Below are 23,202 nucleotides of genomic sequence, written 5' to 3' on the forward strand. Positions count from 1 at the left end.
AAGGCAGATGCTTAATGACTGAGCCACCTAGGCGCCCCATCTTTTCTTTACTTTTAAAACTTGTTTGTCTATAGCTGTCAGACATGGCTTTTATTATGGTAAGAAAAGAAGACTGTTTCATCAGCGTGTTAAAAAAAATCATAGTAATGATTTTACCTCATAGAAAACATATTTGAGACTTTTTTTTTTTACCAAATTCTAATGTTCTTGAGACTCCAAATACATTCTATATGTAACTTTCACTGTACTGTATGGCTTTGATATTGAATGATACATGTGTTATAACCACCTCTACTTCCCTAGGGAAATAATTTTAGAGGAAAAAGAAAGCTATAAAAGAAATTATCAAGGGCATATGGACATAAAAGAAGAGACAATAAAATTTCCGGGCACAAGTAAGTACTCTAGGAGAAAAATTATGTTGATTATTCCCTAATATAACATGCATTTTTTTTTTATGAACAGTTTGTGTTTTAATGAGAAGGACTTTATTTATGGCAGGCATCAGACTCTAGTTGAAAATGTACTTTAAACATTCTTAGCAGCTTCCTTAATTTTTCATATGCTGTTTTGTGCAGCTGTTTCTTCATTTTTTCCTTATCTCTATGTTTTAATATATTTTTAATACTTTAATTACACTTTACATGCTGTTAATATTGTTTGTAAAGTTTACTTTTTTGGAATTAAGATTTAAATATTGTTTTCAAAGGAAAAAGAAATACCTCAAATGTCATTAATCATTTAAAGATCATTTTAAATATCTTTAACATTTTTTAATGTTAATGAACAAATTGTTAGTAAGTATTAAGATAAAATCATTTCTATGTCTTTTGGAGTTATCATCCAGTTTCTTTTTTATGATGGAAAATAGTCCTTCTCTTGTAATGTGCTATTCTAATCTGGGTTTCCTAATATGAGAAATCCACTTATATTTTATTTTATTTTATTTTATTTTTTTTTTTTTTAAAGATTTTATTTATTTTTTTGACAGAGAGAGACACAGTCAGAGAGGGAACACAAGCAGGGGGAGTGGGAGAGGGAGAAGCAGGCTTCCCACAGAGCAAGGAGCCCGATGCGGGACTCGATCCCAGGACCCCGGGATCATGACCCGAGCCGAAGGCAGACGCTTAACCGACTGAGCCACTCAGGCGCCCCTCCACTTATATTTTAAATATGTAAATACAAATGAAATGGTACTAAATTGTTTAAATAATAATTAGATGGCTGCTTTTCTATCATATCATCCTCTCTATACTTGCCACAAAGCTGTTTAAGTACATTATTATCCCTAGGTATTTTTGCTTCCATTTAAGATTTTGAAACAATTTTTATTTAACTACCAAGGGAATGTATTATTTATTATCATATATTTAAACCATTATATTTCTCAACTTTAGTTATAAATGTATCTTTTTCATTGCTTCTGATGATACTCATTAAACCAAGTGACAATTATTTTTTTTGTTCGTATACTTTTTTTTTTTGAAATAGATCTTCTCTGTGACTTACGAAGAATATTATTGTTGGCACTCAAAGACTAGTGATCTGTACACAATTAGCCTGTGGCCTCATTAATTTCTTCAAGTAATGAAGCTAATTACCCACATATTTATCTTTTTATTCATGCATTATTTCTAGAGGAAATAAATACTTCATATATGATATTAATAAGAGAGTGAGAGTGTCTTTCCTCAAAAAGTGCTGCTATTGCACTGTAGTAAGACATGTTTGAATTTAGATTCAGAAGAATTTGAACTTAACTGCTTGTTTTGTAATTAACTAACTGTATGGCATTTAGCAGGTTACTTAAGCTCTTTTAAATTTACTCATTTTTAAAAATGAAAATAGCTGTAATCATCTTCAAAAACTGCTGTAAAAGCCTAATTAAATTCAAAATCATAAATGTCTTGACAGTTGGTAGACGTCTACTGCTGCCATGCATTAGGATGGAAAACCATGAATGTTTTAAACTCTAAGGAAACCTATCTGGGATATACACGAAACTTCTGTGGCAACTACAAAGCAGTTTGGTAATAATGATTTATTTCCCATAATTCTATTACTTATGCCATCCTTTATAAACTCCTTATGAAATCTTTATTTTGAGAGAACTCAAAAAATAAGTAGTAACATAAATTTACTTTCCCTCTCTATTGTAAGCCACCCAAGTTGGAATCTTATGAACTTTATAGTCAGGATAAGCTATATTACATTGATGTAACAAAATAAAAAGCATATTCTTTCTTTTGTGCCTCTACTTTCTCAATAATACTGTGATCTATGCCTTCTTTCGTAGGCTATGGGCTTGACCTCTGTATTCTGAAATAATATCTTGACTTTTTTGATTAGTATTTAAAATATTAGATTTATTGTTACTCTTCTGACTTTATTGGACTGGAAGAATAAATTGTTTCCCCCACTCCACCAAAAAACAAGTTGTAGCTAAAAATGTATAAACATTTGTTTGCAAAGAAATGTGACTATTTTTTTGCAATTTTAAAGTGTACACAGAATGAATTAAACAATCTTTCTATTTCTTTTTTGGCTCATTGGTAAGTATTATGATTATCAAGTTTCTGTTAATGTCATCCTCTACATAAGAAACCTTGAAAATTCTCAGAGTTATCATTGTTAAATATACAGATAGATGACCTAATGTGGATTTCTTGAGGTCTGAAACCATGTCTGTTTTATTCACTTCTTGAATTCCATTCTTGACACAGAACCTAGCACTTGGTAGATACACCAAATTGTTTGCCAAAAAAAAAAAAAAAAAAAAAAATTTTTAATATACAACTGATACTGGAAAGAACTGCACCAACAGTTTCATTTTTAATATCAATTTATTATAGAATATTCATTATCTTTAAAAGATAATGTAGTCTCCAAGTTTCTATGGTGACTTTTTAATATTTTTACACATACAAAATAATATTCCTAAACATTCAATACAATGAAAACATATGCTTTATAAGGGTTAAATCCTAGAATCATAACATAAAATTCAAATGATATGTAGTCAAATATCCTCTTAAAAAATTAAATAGCCCATAAAGTACTGTATTCATACATATGATTTCATAACAGTCCAACATAGTTAGCTGTTCCTCTAGCATTAGAACAGATTGCAGTTTATTTGATAGAACATCAAATGTAAATGATTTCTCCTTTAAGGACATGTTTCATAATAAATGCATGAGGTTAACTTTAGAATCATATTCAATGATAAGCACATGGGACATGAGACTATCTGAAGGAAATCTAGAATAATATCTCTAATCTATATTCACTCAGGGGCATAAATTTATTGATCAAATGAAAAGTGAATAAAGCCTGCATTATATAAATCAATCTCTCGGGCACCTGGGTGGCTCAGTCGGTTAAGCGACTGCCTTCGGCTCAGATCATGATCCCAGGGTCCTGGGATCAAGTCCCACATCGGGCTCCCTGCTCTGAGGGGAGCCTGCTTCTCCCTCTCCCCCTCCCCCTGCTGGTGTTCCCTCTCTCGCTGTGTCTCTCTCTGTCAAATAAATAAATAAAATCTTTAAAAAAAAAATCAATCTCTCTTTCTCTCTCTCCTATCCACATTTTTTAAACTTATATAACACATATAATCAAATTCTTCATAATTTAGAAATGAATAATATAATACTACTTTGCATATGCAATGTGATCTGTAGTATAAAATCAATATTAGGTTAAAAAAAAATCCATGGCGGGAACACATGGGTGGCTCAGTCGGTTGAACATCTGTCTTCGGCTCAGGTCATGACCCCAGGGTCCTGGGTTTGAGTACCACATCCAGGTCCTTTCTTAATGGGAGCTTGCTTCTCCCTCTGCCTGCACTCCCCCGGCTTGTGCTTTCTCTCTCTCTCTCTGTCCAATAAATAAATAAATAAAATCTTAAAAAAAAAATCCATGGCAATAATGCTGGGATGAAATGTGCCATAGCCACTGATTATTTTATAGCAATACAATATGTATGGCATTTTTTTCCCGTCCGATTTTCTGGATATCTAAATTTTCTGTAAACAACACAGATTACTCTTATAACATTTAATCCCAAACCTTTTAGCAATAAAAATACACTTTAAAATAATCAATTTACATCCATCATAATTTTTAAAGTATTTATTGTGATTTTGCATGTAGTGTAGAAACATTCAATATCCACTTAAATATTTATCATACTTTGTGAAAACTTTCGTGTCTTTTCTTTTTTTTTTCTTTTTTCTTTTTAATTTTTTTTAAAGATTTTATTTACTTATTTGACAGAGAGAGTGAGAAAGCACAAGCAGGCAGAGCAGCAGGCAGAGGCAGAGGGAGAAGCAGACTCTGCCGAGCATGGAGTCCGAGTTGGGGCTCGATCCCAGGACCCTGGGATCATGACTAGAGCCAAAGGCAGATGCTTAACTGACTGAGTCACCAGGCACCCCTTGTGTATTTTCTTTTTTAAAAAAAAAATCTTGGCATTTCATAGGTAGAGCCATCTTGGGAATGATGGAAATTAAGACAGCATAAATATTTTTGTGTATTTGTATCATCAAAGAAGATAGGGTAGTGCATGACAGAAAAGCAAGTGGAGCCAAGATTTGCAGGCAGGAATAAATATAGAGTGGGTATGGGAAGAGGCATAAAGACTAATCTCACTAGATCAGGGCATTTTTGTAAACAAGGAATATAATTTTGTTAAATTGAAGACAAGTTGCCTGCATAGCCATGAATATCAGATCTGCAGATAATGGAGAGCCATTAAAGTTTTCAGAGAAGTTAATGATACAATAAATGTTAGTTTTGGAAGTCTATTCTGTCTGTGAAATGTAAGATAAATTGTATTTTGATTGTTTTACCTTTAAGCTTACTGAACAAAGGTTAGGACTATACAATCTTATCATGATGTATCTTAACTAATAAAATTTACTTCATTATTTATGCTCACACACTAAGGACAAGATCTGAGACTGAAGCTACTAAAATCAGCACAACATATGTGATTAACCATGGGTAGATGTTTTCTGCCACTAGAGATAGTATGTAAATGTATTACCGATTCTACTAAAGCAATTCCCAAATCTCATCAATGAGGCTAATCTCAAATCACATTGAGAAAACTAACACAGAAGCAATGCAAAATAAAACTTTATCTGGTCACTTGAAACATAAAATCTTATAGCAAAAGAAAAATCTGCATAAAGACAATAAAAATAGAGGCAAAGAACGAATGTATTGCATTTTCTTTGTTTGCAGCATTGACTAGGAAAATATTTTATGTTTAGTGATGAATGACTTAACACTAACCAAATAAATAATTGCAATAATTAAGATTGATGGATAATCTATTAGTATTTGACAATGACATTCACTATGGTAATAATATTTTCTTGGCTCTCAAATTACTGTCACCTAGGTCTCTTTGGTCTCTTTAATCCATTGGTAGGCTTCTTTTATGAAAATTAATTGTGCTTGTTATCTTGTGTCATTCAATGATTAGGCAGGCGTTTATTGAAGCTTATCACATGTGAGAAAATATGCTCAACTTAAGTGAGGACTACAAAGAGGAAAAGAATACCACTTATACCTTGAGGAACTTATTTTGTATTGAAAGAGATATGCAAACAGTAGTTTCAATGGAATGTAATAAGTATAATGATCAAAGCAGATATAGCATTAAGGAGTAATAGGTAAGCTTAGCTAGTCAAGCAATACTGTAAGTGATGTAACCCAATCTGGGTCTTTAGTGACAAGAATGACTTAGCAGCCTAAGAAAGTTGAAAATGGCATTCCAGACAGAAAATAAAACAAAACAAAACAAAAAAACACAAAATCTTCAGAATACATCATGAATGTAATCAGTGAATACTACTCAGCAGAACTGAACTGTAAAATGTAACTTAGGGAAAGGTGACAAATGAAAGGAGGCCGCTAAATGCCAATCACTGCAGTGACCATATTATTATTTCTTCTATGAAAATGAAGCTCAGCAACTACAGCGAGGTTGGTTCGAAGCACCTGCCTACCTTAATAAGTTGATTTGTTTTCTTGTGTTAGGCAGAATCTTACCATATTCTGCCACTTTTGTCAGCCAAACATTCAGACTTTTCATTTCTTTAAAAGATTTATTTATTTATTTGAGTGACAGAGAGCATGAGTGGGAGGGGCAAGGGAAGAAGAAGAAAACAGACACCACGCTGAGCCCAGAGCCTGACACATGGCTTGATCTCATGACTCTGAGATCATGACTTTAGCCAAAACCAAGAGTCAGTGGCTTAACTGACTGTACCACCCAGGCATCCCAAGATTCTTTATAATTGCTCTTTTTGCAGCTTTTCCCATACTTGTTTTGAGGAAAATAAGGTAATTTTCCTGTGTATTCTAAACTTGTCTCACATGTCATATCAGAATCACCTGAGGGAGATATTTTCAATGCATATTCTTGGTTTTCTTCTTCTCTTGGAAATTTTGATTTCACATGTCTGGATTTGTGCCAGTTTATTTGCATTTATTACAAGAATTTTGTATGATTCTAATGCAACATTGGTTTTTGATGTATATCTGGAAGAGACTTGATTATAGATAAGATAATTACAAAAGTAATTGAAGAAACTGTAAAAAATATTCAAATATATTTTAATTATTCCTTTTTATGTAGTTTAGTTGCATATTTGATCTTCAGAATACTAGGGTTAGAAATGTGCAGAAATGAAAAAAAGAGTAAACAAAAGCATGGAAGAAAGGAATTGGAGACAAGAGAAAACTAATTATGGTCTGGTAAGAAGAGAACAAAAGGGAAAGGAAGTGGCATATTCTGTACATTTATTTTGTTGTATCTAAATTATAAACACAAATGTTTCTAAAAAAGCCAATAATAGGGACGCCTGGGTGGCTCAGTCAGTTGAGTCCCACTCTTGGTTTGTCTCCAGTCATGGTCACAGGGTTGTGAGATCTGGTTCGTGCTGGTTCCAGGCTCAGCATTGAGTCTGCTTGAGATTGTCTCTCTCCCTCTGCTCCTTCCCCCACTTATGCTTGCTCTCTCTCTCTCTCTCAAATAAATAAATAAAATCTTAAAAAAAAAGAAAGCCAATAATACAAGTTTTCACAGCATTAATAATAATAATACAGTGCCAGCATTAATTTAATGGGAAAGAACAGTGTACTCCATTTTGCTGCATAGTTTTAAATAGGCAAGAATAGAGCCAGTTTTCAAGAAGGGATAATTTTATTATTACTAAGTTATTTTAGTCCATAGCAGATCAGCCTACCATGAAATTATAATTGACTCTTGAACAACGTGAGTGTTAGGGGAGCCAACACCCGCTTCCCCACCACGCAGTTGAAAAGCCTCCTATAACTCTTGACTTCCCCAAAACTTAACTACAAGTAGCCTACTGTTGACTAGAAGCCTTATTGATAGCATAGTAGATTAAAACCGATTTTATATATACATGTACATATATATATTATACACTGCATTCTTATAGCAAAGTAAGCTAGAGAAAAGAAAATGTTACTAAGAAAATAATAAAAAAGGGGCACCTGAGTGGCCCAGTTGGTTAAGCGACTGCCTTCGGCTCAGGTGATGATCCTGGAGTCCTGGGATCAAGTCCCACATCAGGCTCCCTGCTCAGCGGGGAGCCTGCTTCTCCCTCTGACCCTCCCCCCTCTTGTGCTCTCTCTCTCATTCTCTCTCTCTCAAATAAATAAAATCTTTAAAAAAAAAGAAAATCATAAAAAAGAAAATATGCATTTATACTACTGTACTGTATTGGACCTATGCAGTTCAAATCCATGTTGTTTAAGCAACTCTAATAGAAAATAAAATGGATAAAAAGCACTTATTTTGAAAACAAAGTCCTTGGCTATAGGTACCAGCTTCAGGAACTTCATATATATAAAATATATATACCCCATTTTTAAGTTTTCTTTGTGGATATAGAATTACCAGCTGATGTGAAAAAACCTTAACAATTATCCACTCATGATCAAATATTTTCACTGAGTCTTTTTCTTGTTTTCTTAGTTGTTTTTTTATTGTTTGACCATATTTTTCTTCCCTTTTCTATAATCACTCTGGTTCTAAAGTTCTAAAACAGGATCTGTCAACTAATCAAGCCAGAGCCCTGGAGGTGACTCAGTCTCAACAAATTGGTAGGTGTGTGTGTTCAGGTGTGGAGGATTTATGTGAGAGGGTTTGTAAGAGATGTGAGCTTAAAATATTACTTCTTGATAGTTCACTGAAACCCTACATTTCTGACTATTGAACTATCAAGAATTATATTTATTCAAACCCCTCATTTATACGATTTTTATATTTTACAAAGTCCTTTAAACTTATTGTCAAATTTAAGTCATCATTGACCCAATTTTTCTGACTGTATTTTCTAACACATTGTTAATAAACAATGTTTTTTGTTTTATGACTTCTAGGTAATTTTTCCATTAATAATAGCTCATTGCTGTGTTAGCATAAAGAAAAAAATAACAGAAGTTGGCTAAGATTTTTTTAAAGATTTATTTTTTATTTGTCAGAGAGAGAGAGAACATGATCAGGGGAGTGGTAGGGAGAGGGAGAAGCAGGCTCCCCATTGAGCAAGGAGCCCAATGCAGGACTCGATCCCAGGACTCTGGGATCATGACCTGGGCTGAAAGCAAACGCTCAACCAACTGAGCCACCCAGGCAGGCATCCTGGCTAACTGAATTTTAATAAAATAAAAAAAAAAAATTCAAAATTGAGCAACTTTCTTTTCAATTATTTCTATATTATACATTTCAATTATATATATCTGAAATGTATTTTATATATATATATACATAGAGAGAGAGAGAGAGAGATTGCTTTAGTTCTGCCGGCCCTTTTCTTTTGAATGTACATGTTTTTAAGAAATGTGGCTTTGAAACCAACAAAAGTACATTCAAAATCAAGTGAAAAAATTATTTCCATATTCTATAATTCATTGCAAACAAGATCCTTCTCTTTAAGAAACTGCTTCCATCGGGCGCCTGGGTGGCTCAGTTGGTTAAGCGACTGCCTTCGGCTCAGGTCATGATCCTGGAGTCCCTGGATCGAGTCCCGCATCGGGCTCCCTGCCGAGCAGGGAGCCTGCTTCTGCCTCTGACCCTCCCCCCTCTCATGTGCTCTCTCTCTCATTCTCTCTGTCTCAAGTAAATAAAAAAAAAAAAAAAAAAAAAAAAAAACTGCTTCCATCTTAGTCTGGAAATACTATGAAGATGCATTAAATAATTTTACTGCTGTGCTATTTGTTATTTGACCCTAGGATGTCATCAATTTGGAAACAAGCAACTTTTATTAAGCTGAGGAAAAGAGAGCTCATATGAACTATTTAATTTACTTTATAATGGACATTTATATTGTAGGTCACTAAAATACAGTCTTGAGGATTGATAATATTTCAATGTTTTAGTTGGTAAACCAAATTAAAATATATTGTTCAAATGAAAAGAAATATACAAAAAATAAAGAATACAATGGACAGTCTCATAAAGTTATTAGGAGGAAAAAGAAATACAGAGAAAGAGCTCTAGTATGGTACCTAACACATGACATTCAATTAACCAACATTGGCCATTATCAATATTAATACCAAAAGAAGCAATTTTCATTTAGGTTTGAGGAATATTATGCAGAGTATAGGTTGCTAGCTTCTGTGATATGCAATACTGATTTGCTCTTCCATTATTATGCATTTAATACACAGTAACAAATGCATTTTAATGGAAGAAAAGAGCTGTGACTTGTAGAAAATGTCAGGGGAAATAAATTACAAGCAGCCAGTAGATAATGAGCAGAACGATAGAACTGTATAGCAAATATCCTATGTTAATGAATAGCACTGTGACAAAAAGAAAGCACAACTGTATTTTCTTTTTGTAATATTACCACTTTCATAAAGAGTAGTAGTATAAAATAATTTTATTTTCATATAACTAAGAATTTATTATTTTATATTAATCATAGTATTTGGATTTTCTAACGTCCAATATAAAGTCTGTGACATGTTTATAACCCTTAAAAGGTCCCTACGTAGTATTTGTTGAGAAAAATAGCTTCCCAGAAAGTTGAAAGAAAAACCTCTGTAGGAATTAATTTTCATCAATACTTCAGAAAATTAGAAAAACTATTTTATAAAATATTAATGTTCTAAAGTAATTAAATGTTTTTAAATACTAATTATATAATCAGAAATAGGTTTAATTACTACAGATTATTTATACTTTAAAAAAAAACCGTACAATTTTTGACTACAGTTACAATATGATTTTATTTTTTGTTAAGATTTACTTATTTATTTGAGAGAGAGAGAGCAGGGGGAGGGGCAGAGGAGAGAGAATCTTAAGCAGACTCCACTCTGAGTGCAGAGCCTGATGTAGGGCTTGATCTCACTACCCTGAGATCATGACCTGAGCTGAAAACCAAGAGTCAGACCCTTAACTGACTGTCAGCCAGGCACCCTTACAATATAATTTTAATGAAAGTTTGTTATATCTCAAATCTTGGGAGATATTTTTTTAATTGAAAGAAATGTTGAGATTTTGCTTCAAAATCTAGATTTAAAACTTGAACGTTACTTTATAGGATTCATGCATGTAGCCTTTGCAGATGTTGCCTCAAATGCTTAGAGTTGCAAGAGAGTAAAGGAAGTTTAAATATGGTAAATTTTGGTTTAAAAACTCTCAGAGAGGTTCAATAATAATTGTGAGTGAAGTACAATTTTTTTTCTTCCAATGTTTCTGTAAGATAAAATTTCCCCATTTTTACTTTGCATATATGAAGAAGATAATTTTATTGTTGGATAGGTAAGAAAAAATGATTATTTTTAAAATTTGGCAATTCACTTTTTTCATATGCTCTGGAACAGTATTTTTAGAAGCATAAAATTCTATCATAATCCAAGAAATCCAAAGATGTTTTGTTGAAGACATTCTTGCAGGAAGACCTTTTAGTAGAAAAAAGGGAAGGAAGGACGGTGGAGGTGGAGAAGGGGAATGAGGGAGTGGGGAAGGAAGAAGATAAGGAGGAGAGTAAGAGGAGGGGGAAGGGGATTAGGAGGGACAGGGAGAAATAGATACAAGATAAAAGGGGAACAAAATATCCCATGCTTTGGGGCCCTTGGGTGGCACAGTTGGTTAAGCGGCAGACTTGATTTCAGCTCAAATCATGATTCAGGGTCCTGGCATCTAGCCTTGCTCAGCATGGAGTCTGCTTGAGATTATCTCTCTCTTTCTCTCAGCCTCCACCCCCACTCACATGCTCTCTCTCTCTCTCAAGTAAATAAATAAATCTTTTAAAAAAATTCCATGCTTTAAAAATTGAGAGATGCTTGTCGGGTGCCTGGGTGGCTCAGTTGGTTGGGCGACTGCCTTTGGCTCAGGTCATGATCCCGGAATCCTGGGATCGAGTCCCACATCGGGCTCCTGGCTCGGCGGGGAGCCTGTTTCTCCCTCTGACCCTCTCCCCTCTCATGCTGTTTCTCTCTCTCTCTCTCTCTCTCTCTCAAATAAATAAATAAATTCTTTTAAAAAAATTAAATAAATAAACAAATAAAAATTGAGAGATGCTTGTGAAGTATTTTTAGAATATATTTCCTCAATTACAAATTCTCATTCAACATGTCATTGAAATATTGCAACAGAAACATTTATTTGTTTATATAAATGTTACAAATATACAGTGTAAAAAAAAAAAGGCTGTCAGCTTTACCTTTAAAATTCAGTAAATTCAAATGCTGTTTTCAAATTCTCCTGCCCTCACCACCTGACAACTATACTACTTCCCTCGCAAATCCAAAGTTCTACTGCAGAAGTTTCATGGGGAAATGAGAAGAATTATTATAAAATCTTGTTTCAGGGGATCTTCAAAATTACTGAATAGCCATATTCTAGGCTGATCCAAGCTTCTGTCATCACCCTTTCTTCAAAGTAGTCTCCACACAGCAACCAAGTTATGCAATTAAAAATCTAAGCCATGGTTTGCCATAGATTTTGGATACTAGCCCTATAGCCTGGTGGTGGGTATTGAGGAGGGCACGATCTGCATGGAGCACTGGGTGTTATGCACAAACAATGAATCATGGAACACTTCATCTAAAACTAATGATGTAATGTATGGGGATTAACATAAGAATAATAAATAAATAAATAAATAAATAAATAAATAAATAAATAAATAAATTTGGCAGCAAAATGAAAAAAAAAAAATCGAAGCCATGGGATGCCTGAGTGGCTCAGTTGGTCAGGCATCTGCCTTCAGCTCAGGTCATGATCCCAGAGTCTCTGTATTGAGCCCCATATCGGGCTCCCTCCTCAGCAGGGTGTTTGCTTCTCCTTCTCCCTCTGCCCCTGCTCCTTCTCTCTCTCTCTTACTCACTTTCTCTCTCTCAAATAAATAAACAAAATCTTAAAAAAAAAAATCTAAGCCATACCATGATAATTCTTTTTTAAAAACACTTCTGTGGTTTTTCACTCAAGTAAAACCTCAAGTCCCTATTTGACTCACAAGACCCTGTGGGATCTTGACCCCTATTAATTATTTGATCTTTGTAAATAACAGTATTCTTTCTTATTTATTTTGTTTAATTCTTTTCTCTCACATTAGAATTATGCTTCATGAAAGTGGACAACTTTTCACTGCTTTATCTCCAGGAGCTACAATTCACTTGGCAGATGGTAAACACTCACTAAATACTTTCAAATAAGTGAATCACTTAAAATATTTTTTTTCTTTGAATGTGTATTAAAGCTTTTAAAAATAAAATATTTTATTCAAAGGAAAATACTGGCCTAGAGATTCTTTTAGTTTTGATTTTGCTGTTTTTAATTAGATTATCTCTGCTAATGTAAATTTTAATGTTGGAAACTGTGAGCATTTCCTAAATTTTAAAATAAAATTCATGGGATTTAAACATTTGCTTTTTTTATTCAAAGGAACAAAAAAAGACAAATGACTCTTCTATTTTTTTTATATTGCATAAATATAATTTGGAATCTAAACTTATTTTTCTCTCTCAGTAATTAACCAACTATTCCTAATGCTTTTTAAAGCCACTCTTCATTTTTCTTTATGAGTCCACTTCAGTGATAAAATTGTACAATATATTAACAACTGCTTTTACAGTACCTTGTGTTCCATTGAACAGCTTGCAAAATACTGCAATGTTAGCAGTTCAGCTTCCTCATAAAAGGTCTTTAATTGGGCTCCTGGGTGGCTCAGTCTTTAAGCATCTGTCTTCGGCCCAGGTCATGATCCCAGCGTCCTGGGATCAAGCCTCACATCCAGCCCCGCATCCAGCCCCGCATGGAGCCCTGCATCTAGCCCCGCATTGGGCTCCCTGCTCAGCAGAAGACTGCTTCTCCCTCTCCCACTCCCCCTGCTTGTGTTCCTGCTTTCACTACCTCTCTCTCTGTCAAATAAGTAAATGAAATCTTTTAAAAAAGTCTTTGGGCGCCTGGGTGGCTCAGTCGGTTAAGCGACTGCCTTAGGCTCAGGTCATGATCCTGGAGTCCCGGGATCGAGTCCCGCATCGGGCTCCCTGCTCCGCGGGGGGGTCTGCTTCTCCCTCTGACCCTCCTCCCTCTCGTGCTCTCTGTCTCTCGTTCTCTCTCGCAAATAAATAAATAAAATCTTTAAAAAAATAAAATAAAATAAATTTAAAAAGTCTTTAATTTGTTAAATTTCCTACTGTCAACCTATAATTTCATTCAAGGGTAATAAGTTTTACTTGACGGTTGTAGAATTATCGTACTATATATTATTAAATTCGATTTGTTGATTTTTGAATCAGGAGTTTGTATCTGTATCTGTTGGTTAAATTGATCTATTATTTATTTAGTTTGTTTATTGATTGATTGATTGATTGATTGATTTTAGGTTCAATTCTGTTGTTTATTCATTAGTTTAGCTCTCTTACTTTACATTTCAATGTTGACAGTTTCAAATATTTCCTAAAGTTTAAAGTAATATTGATGGGATTTAATACCTATTCCATGACATTTGGAAGAAATGTTTTTGTTAAAGTAGTAACTTAAGGATATTTTCTTTTTTTTTTTTTTAAAGATTTTATTTATTTATTTGACAGAGAGAGAGAGAGAACAAGTAGGCAGAGGGAGAGGGAGAAGCAGGCTCCCTGCCGAGCAGGGAGCCCAATGTGGGGCTCGATCCCAAGACCCTGGAATCATGACCTGAGCCGAAGGCAGCTGCTTAACCGACTGAGCCACCCAGGCGCCCCCTTAAGGATATTTTCAATTTCTCCTAACATTTTTTGAAAATACACATTTTTTAATCCTGCTAATTCTTGATAACAGAAGACAAATATTTAATTTTTCTCTAGAAATAAACATGGTTGGTTGAAAAGAAATGATGCTAATGTAAGTTAGACAGCTTAGTTAAGAAAAATGACTTAGGAAAAATAATGCTTGAAAAGTAGTGGTCACATATATTTAGTCCTAAAAGAGGAAGTTTATCCCATTCTGCTTGCAATAGCACAAGTATATGGACCAAGGATATCCTGTAGGAATATAGATAAAAGATAGCATGAAATTATATTTTAAGAACTGAAGTCACTTTCATACATTTATGTGAGAACAAAGGAAGAGCATAAACAATGTACTTCCCATGCTTGCTTTTGGAATACAAAAGCTGTTATGGAATACAAAAAGCACAGCAGAGTGGGAATGAGGAAGACAGCTCAGAGTGGACAGGGCTTCACAGTCTGGGAACAGCCTCTGTGTGCTTGCTGTTGTCAGGGCATGGCCCTTCTGTATAAAAGATACTATTATTCAATGAGAATGCAAGTCTTAGTAAGAAAAATAAGTACTTCTAAAAACAGAATGATTGGCTCATCCTGTAATATACTGTGTGCCTTTTATAACATGTGAAATTGTATATATAAGGTTTAAATTTTGTTACATTTAAAAGTAAAATAATTACAAATCTTAAATTAAATCAGTCTCTGATAATGTAAGTAATGTTTAGAAAACTCTTACCTAATAATTCAGGACAGTCAAAAGTAAATATATTATTTAATTAAATCGGTCTCTCAGATACTTATGTTTCAAGATACACCCTTATATATATTGGTGAGGGTGTATATAAATATATATGTGTGTATGTTTATATATATACACACACTGATATATGCATTTCTGTTGTATAAATGTTTCCCTCAAACAAGCTAACATTCTTCTCATATTTGTAATTAAATTTGCTCTACATTAGTTTGAGTTTTTCAACTCTGACATTAAACTACACAAATAAATAATAAAAGAAAAATATTATACCACCCTTTTAATAAAGTATACTTAAAACTTTTCAGATAAATATTACTGTAAAAATATTTGTTTTCAAAATGGTTAAGAGAACTTCCTCATTACTTTAAAATTATTTTGCAATATATCAAATACACTTATTTGGCACTCTATTTTTATTGAGAGCATAAACTTCCTGACATATGAGTTTTACTGGCATGTAAATAGTGAAAACCGTTGATGTTAATGTCATGTGAGGCTATTAAGCAGAAGAACAAAAGCAACAGAACCACTGAGCTTCTAAATCCTATTAGATCATGCAAATCATGATACAAAGGTGATGGGCACAGATATTAATATTCCTTGGAAAACAGTTTTCACTTATAGTACTGTGAACGCACTGTTAGGACGTTGGTGGTCTTAGGTATTACTTCCCACATCTTTGGATGTGAAACAAAGGTGAGTGAGGGGATGGAGAGAATGCACTATTAGTATTCTTGGAGGACTTAGTGAGAAAAATAGGAAGTGCCCCATGCAATGATAGCACACAAGTCAGTTTCCTTTGAGGAAGCAATCTCCTAAGTTCTGTTGTATACTTTTACTATAATTATCAATTGCTCTGATTATCAAATATAGTTTAGCATTTGTTATCTTTTCGCAGGTTATAAAAATTATCTCTATGAAGTCTTTCTGTTTTGTTTCTCACTATTATTCTCCTAATAGGGATTTGTTTTCTGCAAGTTGGAAAATTTCGTTATAATAACTGCTAGCTGTTCCAGGTTTGTCCGATCTACTGAACATGCACATAAAGTCAGAAGAAAGGAAGTGTGCACTGAATGTCACGCATCAAGGATGTTGAAAAGGGTCACATTGACATATTTTACTCCAGTTTGTGACCAAAGATGCCAGTAAATTCTGACAGGAAGCAGCACTACTTTTGTTAAATTGCTATAATAAATTGTTAATCTCTTTTAAAAGCTGGGAGGTGTCATGGGTGGGGGGATGTGTAATCCAGAACTTTATAACTCGTGAAAATTAGCTATAAATTTAGAGTATAAGGAACAGCAAGAGGAAAGTGTGGTGCTTTTTTTATTTTATTTTACAAACTACACTTGAGAAATATTTAATCTTCATTTATAAACACTTTAAAAATATTTAGTTAGCATAGATCCTGATAAAGAGCGTCAGCAGAATCAAAGAATAATTTTTATGTAAGGTAATGTATTTTAATATATACTTGGTTTCTCTTTTCTTTTGGTTTCAAGCCATCTTTAAATAGTGAAATAGGTAAGTGAATAATATAAATGTCTCATAATTAAAACTTACAATGAATACCATTATAAAAGGTAGAATATAACCTTAATTTTGTTTTTCTTTGTATGATGGAGACCTTGTAGAAAAAGAAAATATATCCACATGTATTTAAATTTTAGTTTGTAAAGTAGGGCCTAATATATCACAACACATATTTTATTAATCATCTCTATTACGCCATATTGAAGGGATGCCTCTGGTTAATTGACTATATGTGGGTCATTATTTTACCACATATAATGAATAATGGAATTAAAGGATATGGTATTTATAGATAAGGAAAATAAGTACTAAAGAAGTTAATTGACTTTCCTAATACCAAAGTATCTCTTCTCAGGGCAAAACATGAAACTTACAGCATAATGACCATTTTTTAAAACTCAATTTCATTCTCACATTTTGAATGACAATTTCAATAATTTAAATATTTTTAAAAATTATATATTTTTTTAAAAAGTAATGCTATAAACATTTTTATATAATTTAAAAGTAGTTCTTTTTAGATTCCCCTTTTTTTACTTCACATTAATTGCAAACATAATACATAAACATGTTTTCTTGGTGAAAATAAACAAAAAATATCACTAAATCTAAAACTCATTTTTAAACTCTATCCCTGTGTTGTTCCGCTCTCAAAAGTAACTCTTTCCAGCAACTATGGTTGAATGACATTCAAGCCCAGAATTTAGAGGTTGGGAAAATGCAATAATTTTTTTGTTTACAAATCTGCAATTTTGGCAAGGCTTAGTGGGGTACACTTAAATGATAGGGGCTAGAATGATCTTAAGGCTGGCTTAGCACCTGATCTTTGCCTTTGCAAGTGGACTGTGCTTCCTGACAACATGGTGGCTCAGTTACAAGGTCAATTGTTCTGAAAAAGAGAAAGTGAGCCCCATGATTTATCTCCTTTTATTCCTTAGCCTTGGGAACCACACTGTATAACTTGCGCCACATTCCCATCATCAAGACCATCACAAAACTACTTCCAGTTTCAAGGGGAAGGAAATGTACACTCCATCTCTTAATAGATAGTGGGGAAATTCTGGAAGTTCATATGAGACCATACATATTGCTGTGGCCATTATCTGGTCACAACAATTTACATTTTCCCCATACAAAATACAGTGATCCCTCTGTTAAGAACTCCAAAATTTGCACTTTGTTATGGCATCAGTCTCGGGTTCCAGGACCAAAATCACATCATCTAGATCAGGTCTAAGTTTATATGAGGCACATTGGATGTAATTCATTAAGTAGAGATCCTTAAGTATACTTTTTTTTTGACAATCTGAAAACCTGTAAACAAATGACATGTTAAATGCTTTATACATACCCAACACACAATAGTGAGACGGACATAGGATAAGCCCTACAGATCCTTTCATTCAAAAAGAGAAGTAACAAGAGGTATGCATAGGTCACTGGTTCATATCAATTCTGAAATTTAGGCAGGCATATATTGGCTTAATTCTACTGTTAGGGAAAATTCATAGCCTTACACTTACTTGTTGCAGTCTTTTCCATCTTAAGAAATGAAAATTTCATTTTCATTTACCTACATCAAAAATCTGGTGTTATTCCTAACCTTTCTTCTCTCATGCCTTTAGCTACTATATTGCATATTTGAAAGTTGCTAAGAGTAGATCTTAAAAGTCCTCATTACAAGAAAAAAATGTTGTAACTATGTATGTTGACAGATGTTAACTAGACTTACTGTGTGATCATTTCACAATATACACAAATATTGAATCATTATGTTGTACACCTGAAACTAACAGAATGTTGTAATCAATTAAGTATACCTCAATAAAAATGAATAAATAAAATGTTTCTTGTCATTGTTGTTGTTTGAGTAGAAGAAGAGACTCTATGTTAACTGTTGTAAGTTTATGTTTTTATATATTTTTATCACAATTTAGGCAAAACATATTTTATAGATATGATTGGGTAGGTACAAAAAGTTTTTTTTGTCTTGATTAGGAAACTGATTATACTTTATGAGTTATATCCTAAAATTTGATAAATAGTATTTAGAAATGTTTGAAGGAACTTTTTATTTGATAGAGTCGAGATCACAAGGAATCTAATCTACAGGTAATGTGGCTTCAGCATTAGATTGAGATAGTTAGGAGTAATTTCAATATAATACAAATTAAATAAAACCATTTATATTGTATTTAAATATCAAAGTAGTAAATATTCTACCTTGATTAATTTTCTAACTGACAAGTAACGGAATATTTCCCACAAGTAGGTATTACTCATGAATATTACTTTATTAAACTTTATTCTAGGGAAATAAGGTTTTGAAATAGAGGATTAATTTTAAAAATCATGCAATGGAATTAATTGTTAAAATAATGTATTCCCAAATGTACTAGGTAATTCATTATAAAAATAATTCTTTGTTATCTCTTATGTGCTTTCCTTAATATAGTAGATTAAAAATTAACAAGTTGATTTGATACAATTATAAATATTTGACATGTCATTAACACATACATAAGAGTTTATATGTGCATACATTTTTAACTATGTAATGAGCAAATTTTTAGACCAGAGTCTAAGCAAACCATAAGTAAACTGTCATATTTTGTCCTTTCAAAAAGAAAAAGTTATTTAAACTTGAAAGGTCAAGAGCAATGATAGCTAACTGTATCGCTCTGGAGGTCTCTCTATTCTTAAATTGTTCTTTGTTGCAATAAACCCTGTCGTTCTCACCTTAGCTAGGTAAACAGTAGGAATGGCTCTCCAAAGCCGTTGATCTATGACTAGGAGGTGGTCTAATCATTTTCTTGTATAGAGTAGATTATAAAAGGACCCTATAGTAGAGAGGGAGTATTAAAAAAAAAAAATTAAATCAAAAAAGAGTTTAAACCTCAAACAGAAGGGAAGAAACTGGCTGATACAGTAACGTAGAAGTAGAGAGAAAAAGTTAGCTGATGCGACTATCACAGCCCATGAAATAAATGGAAGTGTAAAGAGAAATTTTTTAAAATTTTTATTGTTATGTTAATCACCATACATTACATCATTAGTTTTTGATGTAGTGTTCCATGATTCATTGTTTGTGCATAACACCCAGTGCTCCATGCAGAATGTGCCCTCTTTAATACCCATCACCAAGCTAACCCATCCTCCCACCCCCTTCCCCTCTAGAACCCTCAGTTTGTTTTTCAGAGTCCATCATCTCTCATGGTTCGTCTCCCGCTCCGATTTCCCCCCCTACATTCTTCCCCTCCTGCTATCTTCTTCTTCTTCTTCTTCTTCTTTTTTTTTTTTTAACATATATTGTATTATTTGTTTCAGAGGTACAGATCTGTGATTCAACAGTCTTGCACAATTGAGAACTTTGAAGGGATTGAGGGCCGAATCAACTTGTGTCTGGAAGTTTGCCAGAGCTCCAATTTTTTTTTTTCTCCCCAATAACCTTCAAGTTCCTGAGAAACACCAGAGTGTTTTATGTTCAGCTAAGTAGTGATTAAAACCGTTTCAGGTAAGTTTTCCGTTCTTTTGCTTCTGTGTATATCCTTAAAGCAATTCTAAAAATTCAAGTCATCTGAGGATGTGTCTGTTCATGGCAACCCAAAAAATTCCAAGTGACTTAGCCAGCCACTTAGTTAATTGTCATTAGAGAGTTCACAAAAGTTTGCTTATTTACTTTACTTATTTGCCACGTCAAATTTGGACAAAAAGCAGTCTACAAAAATGACCGTGATGCCAGGCCACTAATCATCATTTCTAGGATTGGCAGACTAAACTTATTCTGACTACCTGAGGGGCGAGTCTGGACCAGCAGATTTCTGCAAAATGTACTGCCTGAATGCCTCCTCAGAGCCAGAAGTCATCCATTTTTAATACCCCATCATTTTTGTGTTCTGTAGTTGTTTTATAATTAAAGCAAAGTATGCTCAAATTGTTTTTAATTCATATGTTGAAGGATATGTCTTTTAACCTGAAAACAGGCACTTTAAAAAATCCTTAGAGGAAGCACTTGTATTTATGTTTCTGTAACAACAATAGCAACCACACTAAACACAACTGCCCCTTTGAGCTATTACCTTTTGCCAACCTCTCTGCACTCCGTGCCAAGGGCTTTATCAACATTGTCTTACTTAATCTACACAAACATCTTTGAAGTTAGGCATTATTGCCGATATTTTACAGATGATAAATCTGAAACTTAGAGCAGTTAAATAGTGTGTTCAGTGTAATACAATTATTAAATGGCAGGGTTATCACTGAGCCCGCACTGGTCTGACCTCCAAGCTCATGCTCTTAGCCACCTCATTATCCTGGCTTCATGCTTTGTAAAGCATGATATGATATGATGTATGCGTTACTTCAGTTGACTAATTCAAACTTATATGAAGTAGGTCTTCCTAGTGTTATCAGCATCTTCCAGATAATAAAGTCAAGATATAGAGATTACACTAAAAACACAAGATTATTTGTTGAACCGTATCAAAGAGTTTAAGGAAAACTTTCAAGTTACTGTGATTTTCTATTAGCTTTATGTGATTTTTTTTCTTACATAATTTTAGCTCCTAAGATATATTTTAGGTTAAAAAATGAGTGACAATTCAAAGGTTTGGAGAAATAAAGTGGCAGAGCTTATGCTTTGACATTGGTTAAAAAGAGTAATTGGGAAGCTTCAAAGAATTGTTTGATCTTTGTAGATACCAATGATTTTAGCCTGGATGTATGTTGCCCAATACATACATGTAGCCAAATTTACATTTAAATTAATTACAATGAAATAATACTAAAATTCAGTTGCTCAGTCACACTAGTCCTATTTCATATTCTCAGAAGCCATATGTAGGCAGGCAGGGGTTAGCATATTTCACAGCATACATAAACATTTCCAGCATTAGAAAAGTTGTAGTGGGGGCGCCAGGGTGGCTCAGTCGGTTAAGCGACTGCCTTCGGCTCAGGTCATGATTCCAGGGTCCTGGGATCAAGTCCCACATCAGGCTCCTTGCTCAGCAAGAAGCCTGCTTCTCCCTCTGCTTGTGCTCACTTGCTCTTTCTCTCTCTCTCTGACAAACAAATAAATAAAATCTTAAAAAAAAAGAAAGAAAGAAAAGAAAATTTGTATTGGAAGGTGCTGTCTAGACACTTAGGCATACCTAGAAATGCCAAACTGGGAGATGTTATCAAAAGCTAATCCTCACACTTGCTGTTAGACAAATATATATGTTATCAATGCCCTGCTGATATGAAAATTGAGAACAAAATCCATGTGCATGCACTTGATGTAGGGGAAATAAACAGCTGAATCAATGACTACCATCATACAAATCAAAACTTTCGTATTTGGTGATTTGGACCTTAGTTTTGACTAAAAATGGAAAATCTGTTTATTAAAGATGTTTAAAGAGAGTGTTACAAACATGCAAAATCTGTGTTTGTAGGTAGAATAATATAATAGCACTCACTTAAGAGGGTTTATTGAGTTCCAAAAACATAGTGTCAAGTGATGTATATACAATATATTATTTAATCTTCACAATAGCTTTTTTCCTATATGTTAAAAAATAAATAAGCAATAAGACTTAGGAAAATGTCCAACATTGCACTTAATAACTGGCAGGTCTAAAATCAGGAAATTAGACTCATATCCTAAATATACTAAATATCTTCTGAGCTACCAGAATATATTTAATCTAAAAATCTAATCACTGGAATATAACTAGAGGTTTAAGAAAATTCACTTCAATTCCTAGTCGGAACTCTTAATAAAAAAGAACAGGTGGAGTATTCTTTCACATGATATGTAATATAAATACATATCTATATTTATATAGTTCTATTTTACTTTATATCAACGTGTGTGTGTGTGTGTGTGAAATCAGTAACCATCATTCTTAATATTGAAAGATACACTATCATTTCATTAAATGTAGAAGAAAGTATGATATAGCAGATTGTATTGTTGTCCAAATATTGTCCCTGCTTCTTGCCAGGCCCCTACCTACCCCCTTGGTCAAATAACTGACTAATTTGGTGTGATCGTTTGGAATGATATTGGAGGGGAAATGACTGTGCCATTTCCAAGTAGAATGTAGTTTTAGAATTACCCTAACCCTCTGTTATGTTAATTTTCCTTTTACCATGAGAACAATTTTACCAGGCAAAGAGTATTCCTTTAGCTTTGGGCCTGCAATACAGCAGACATAGAGAAGATTCTCAGACATGAATATCAGAAGAAAACATCTTGGCCACTGAAGAGTTGTCATTTGTCACCACAGCATAACTTAATCTACATTGATATGAGCGTCTAAGATCACTGGTTTGACATGGTTCTTGAAGTTGTGGACACTGTAATTAGATAAAGGAAGAAATCAGAGAAATGAGGTATACATGTAAAAATAGAGGAGACAATGGCTTCACTTTTTGCAAAAAATATATGCTGAAAAATTAACCAAAAAAAATTGTAAATGAAAATATTTTAGAAACAATTATAGGATTCAGAAATGTGGCTATATAAAAATTTAGGGCATTAAAAAAAATAAACATAAGAAATTAGGTTTCACTTCTTTTGCTAGGACCCACTTGGTCACACTTTCCAGGGAGTAGGAGGGGTAGTAAAAGCACTGACACTTGTCACAGGGATGCAATTTTCT

Source organism: Neomonachus schauinslandi, chromosome 6, assembly GCF_002201575.2.
Source record: "Neomonachus schauinslandi chromosome 6, ASM220157v2, whole genome shotgun sequence".
In the NCBI taxonomy this organism is placed as follows: Eukaryota; Metazoa; Chordata; class Mammalia; order Carnivora; family Phocidae; genus Neomonachus; species Neomonachus schauinslandi.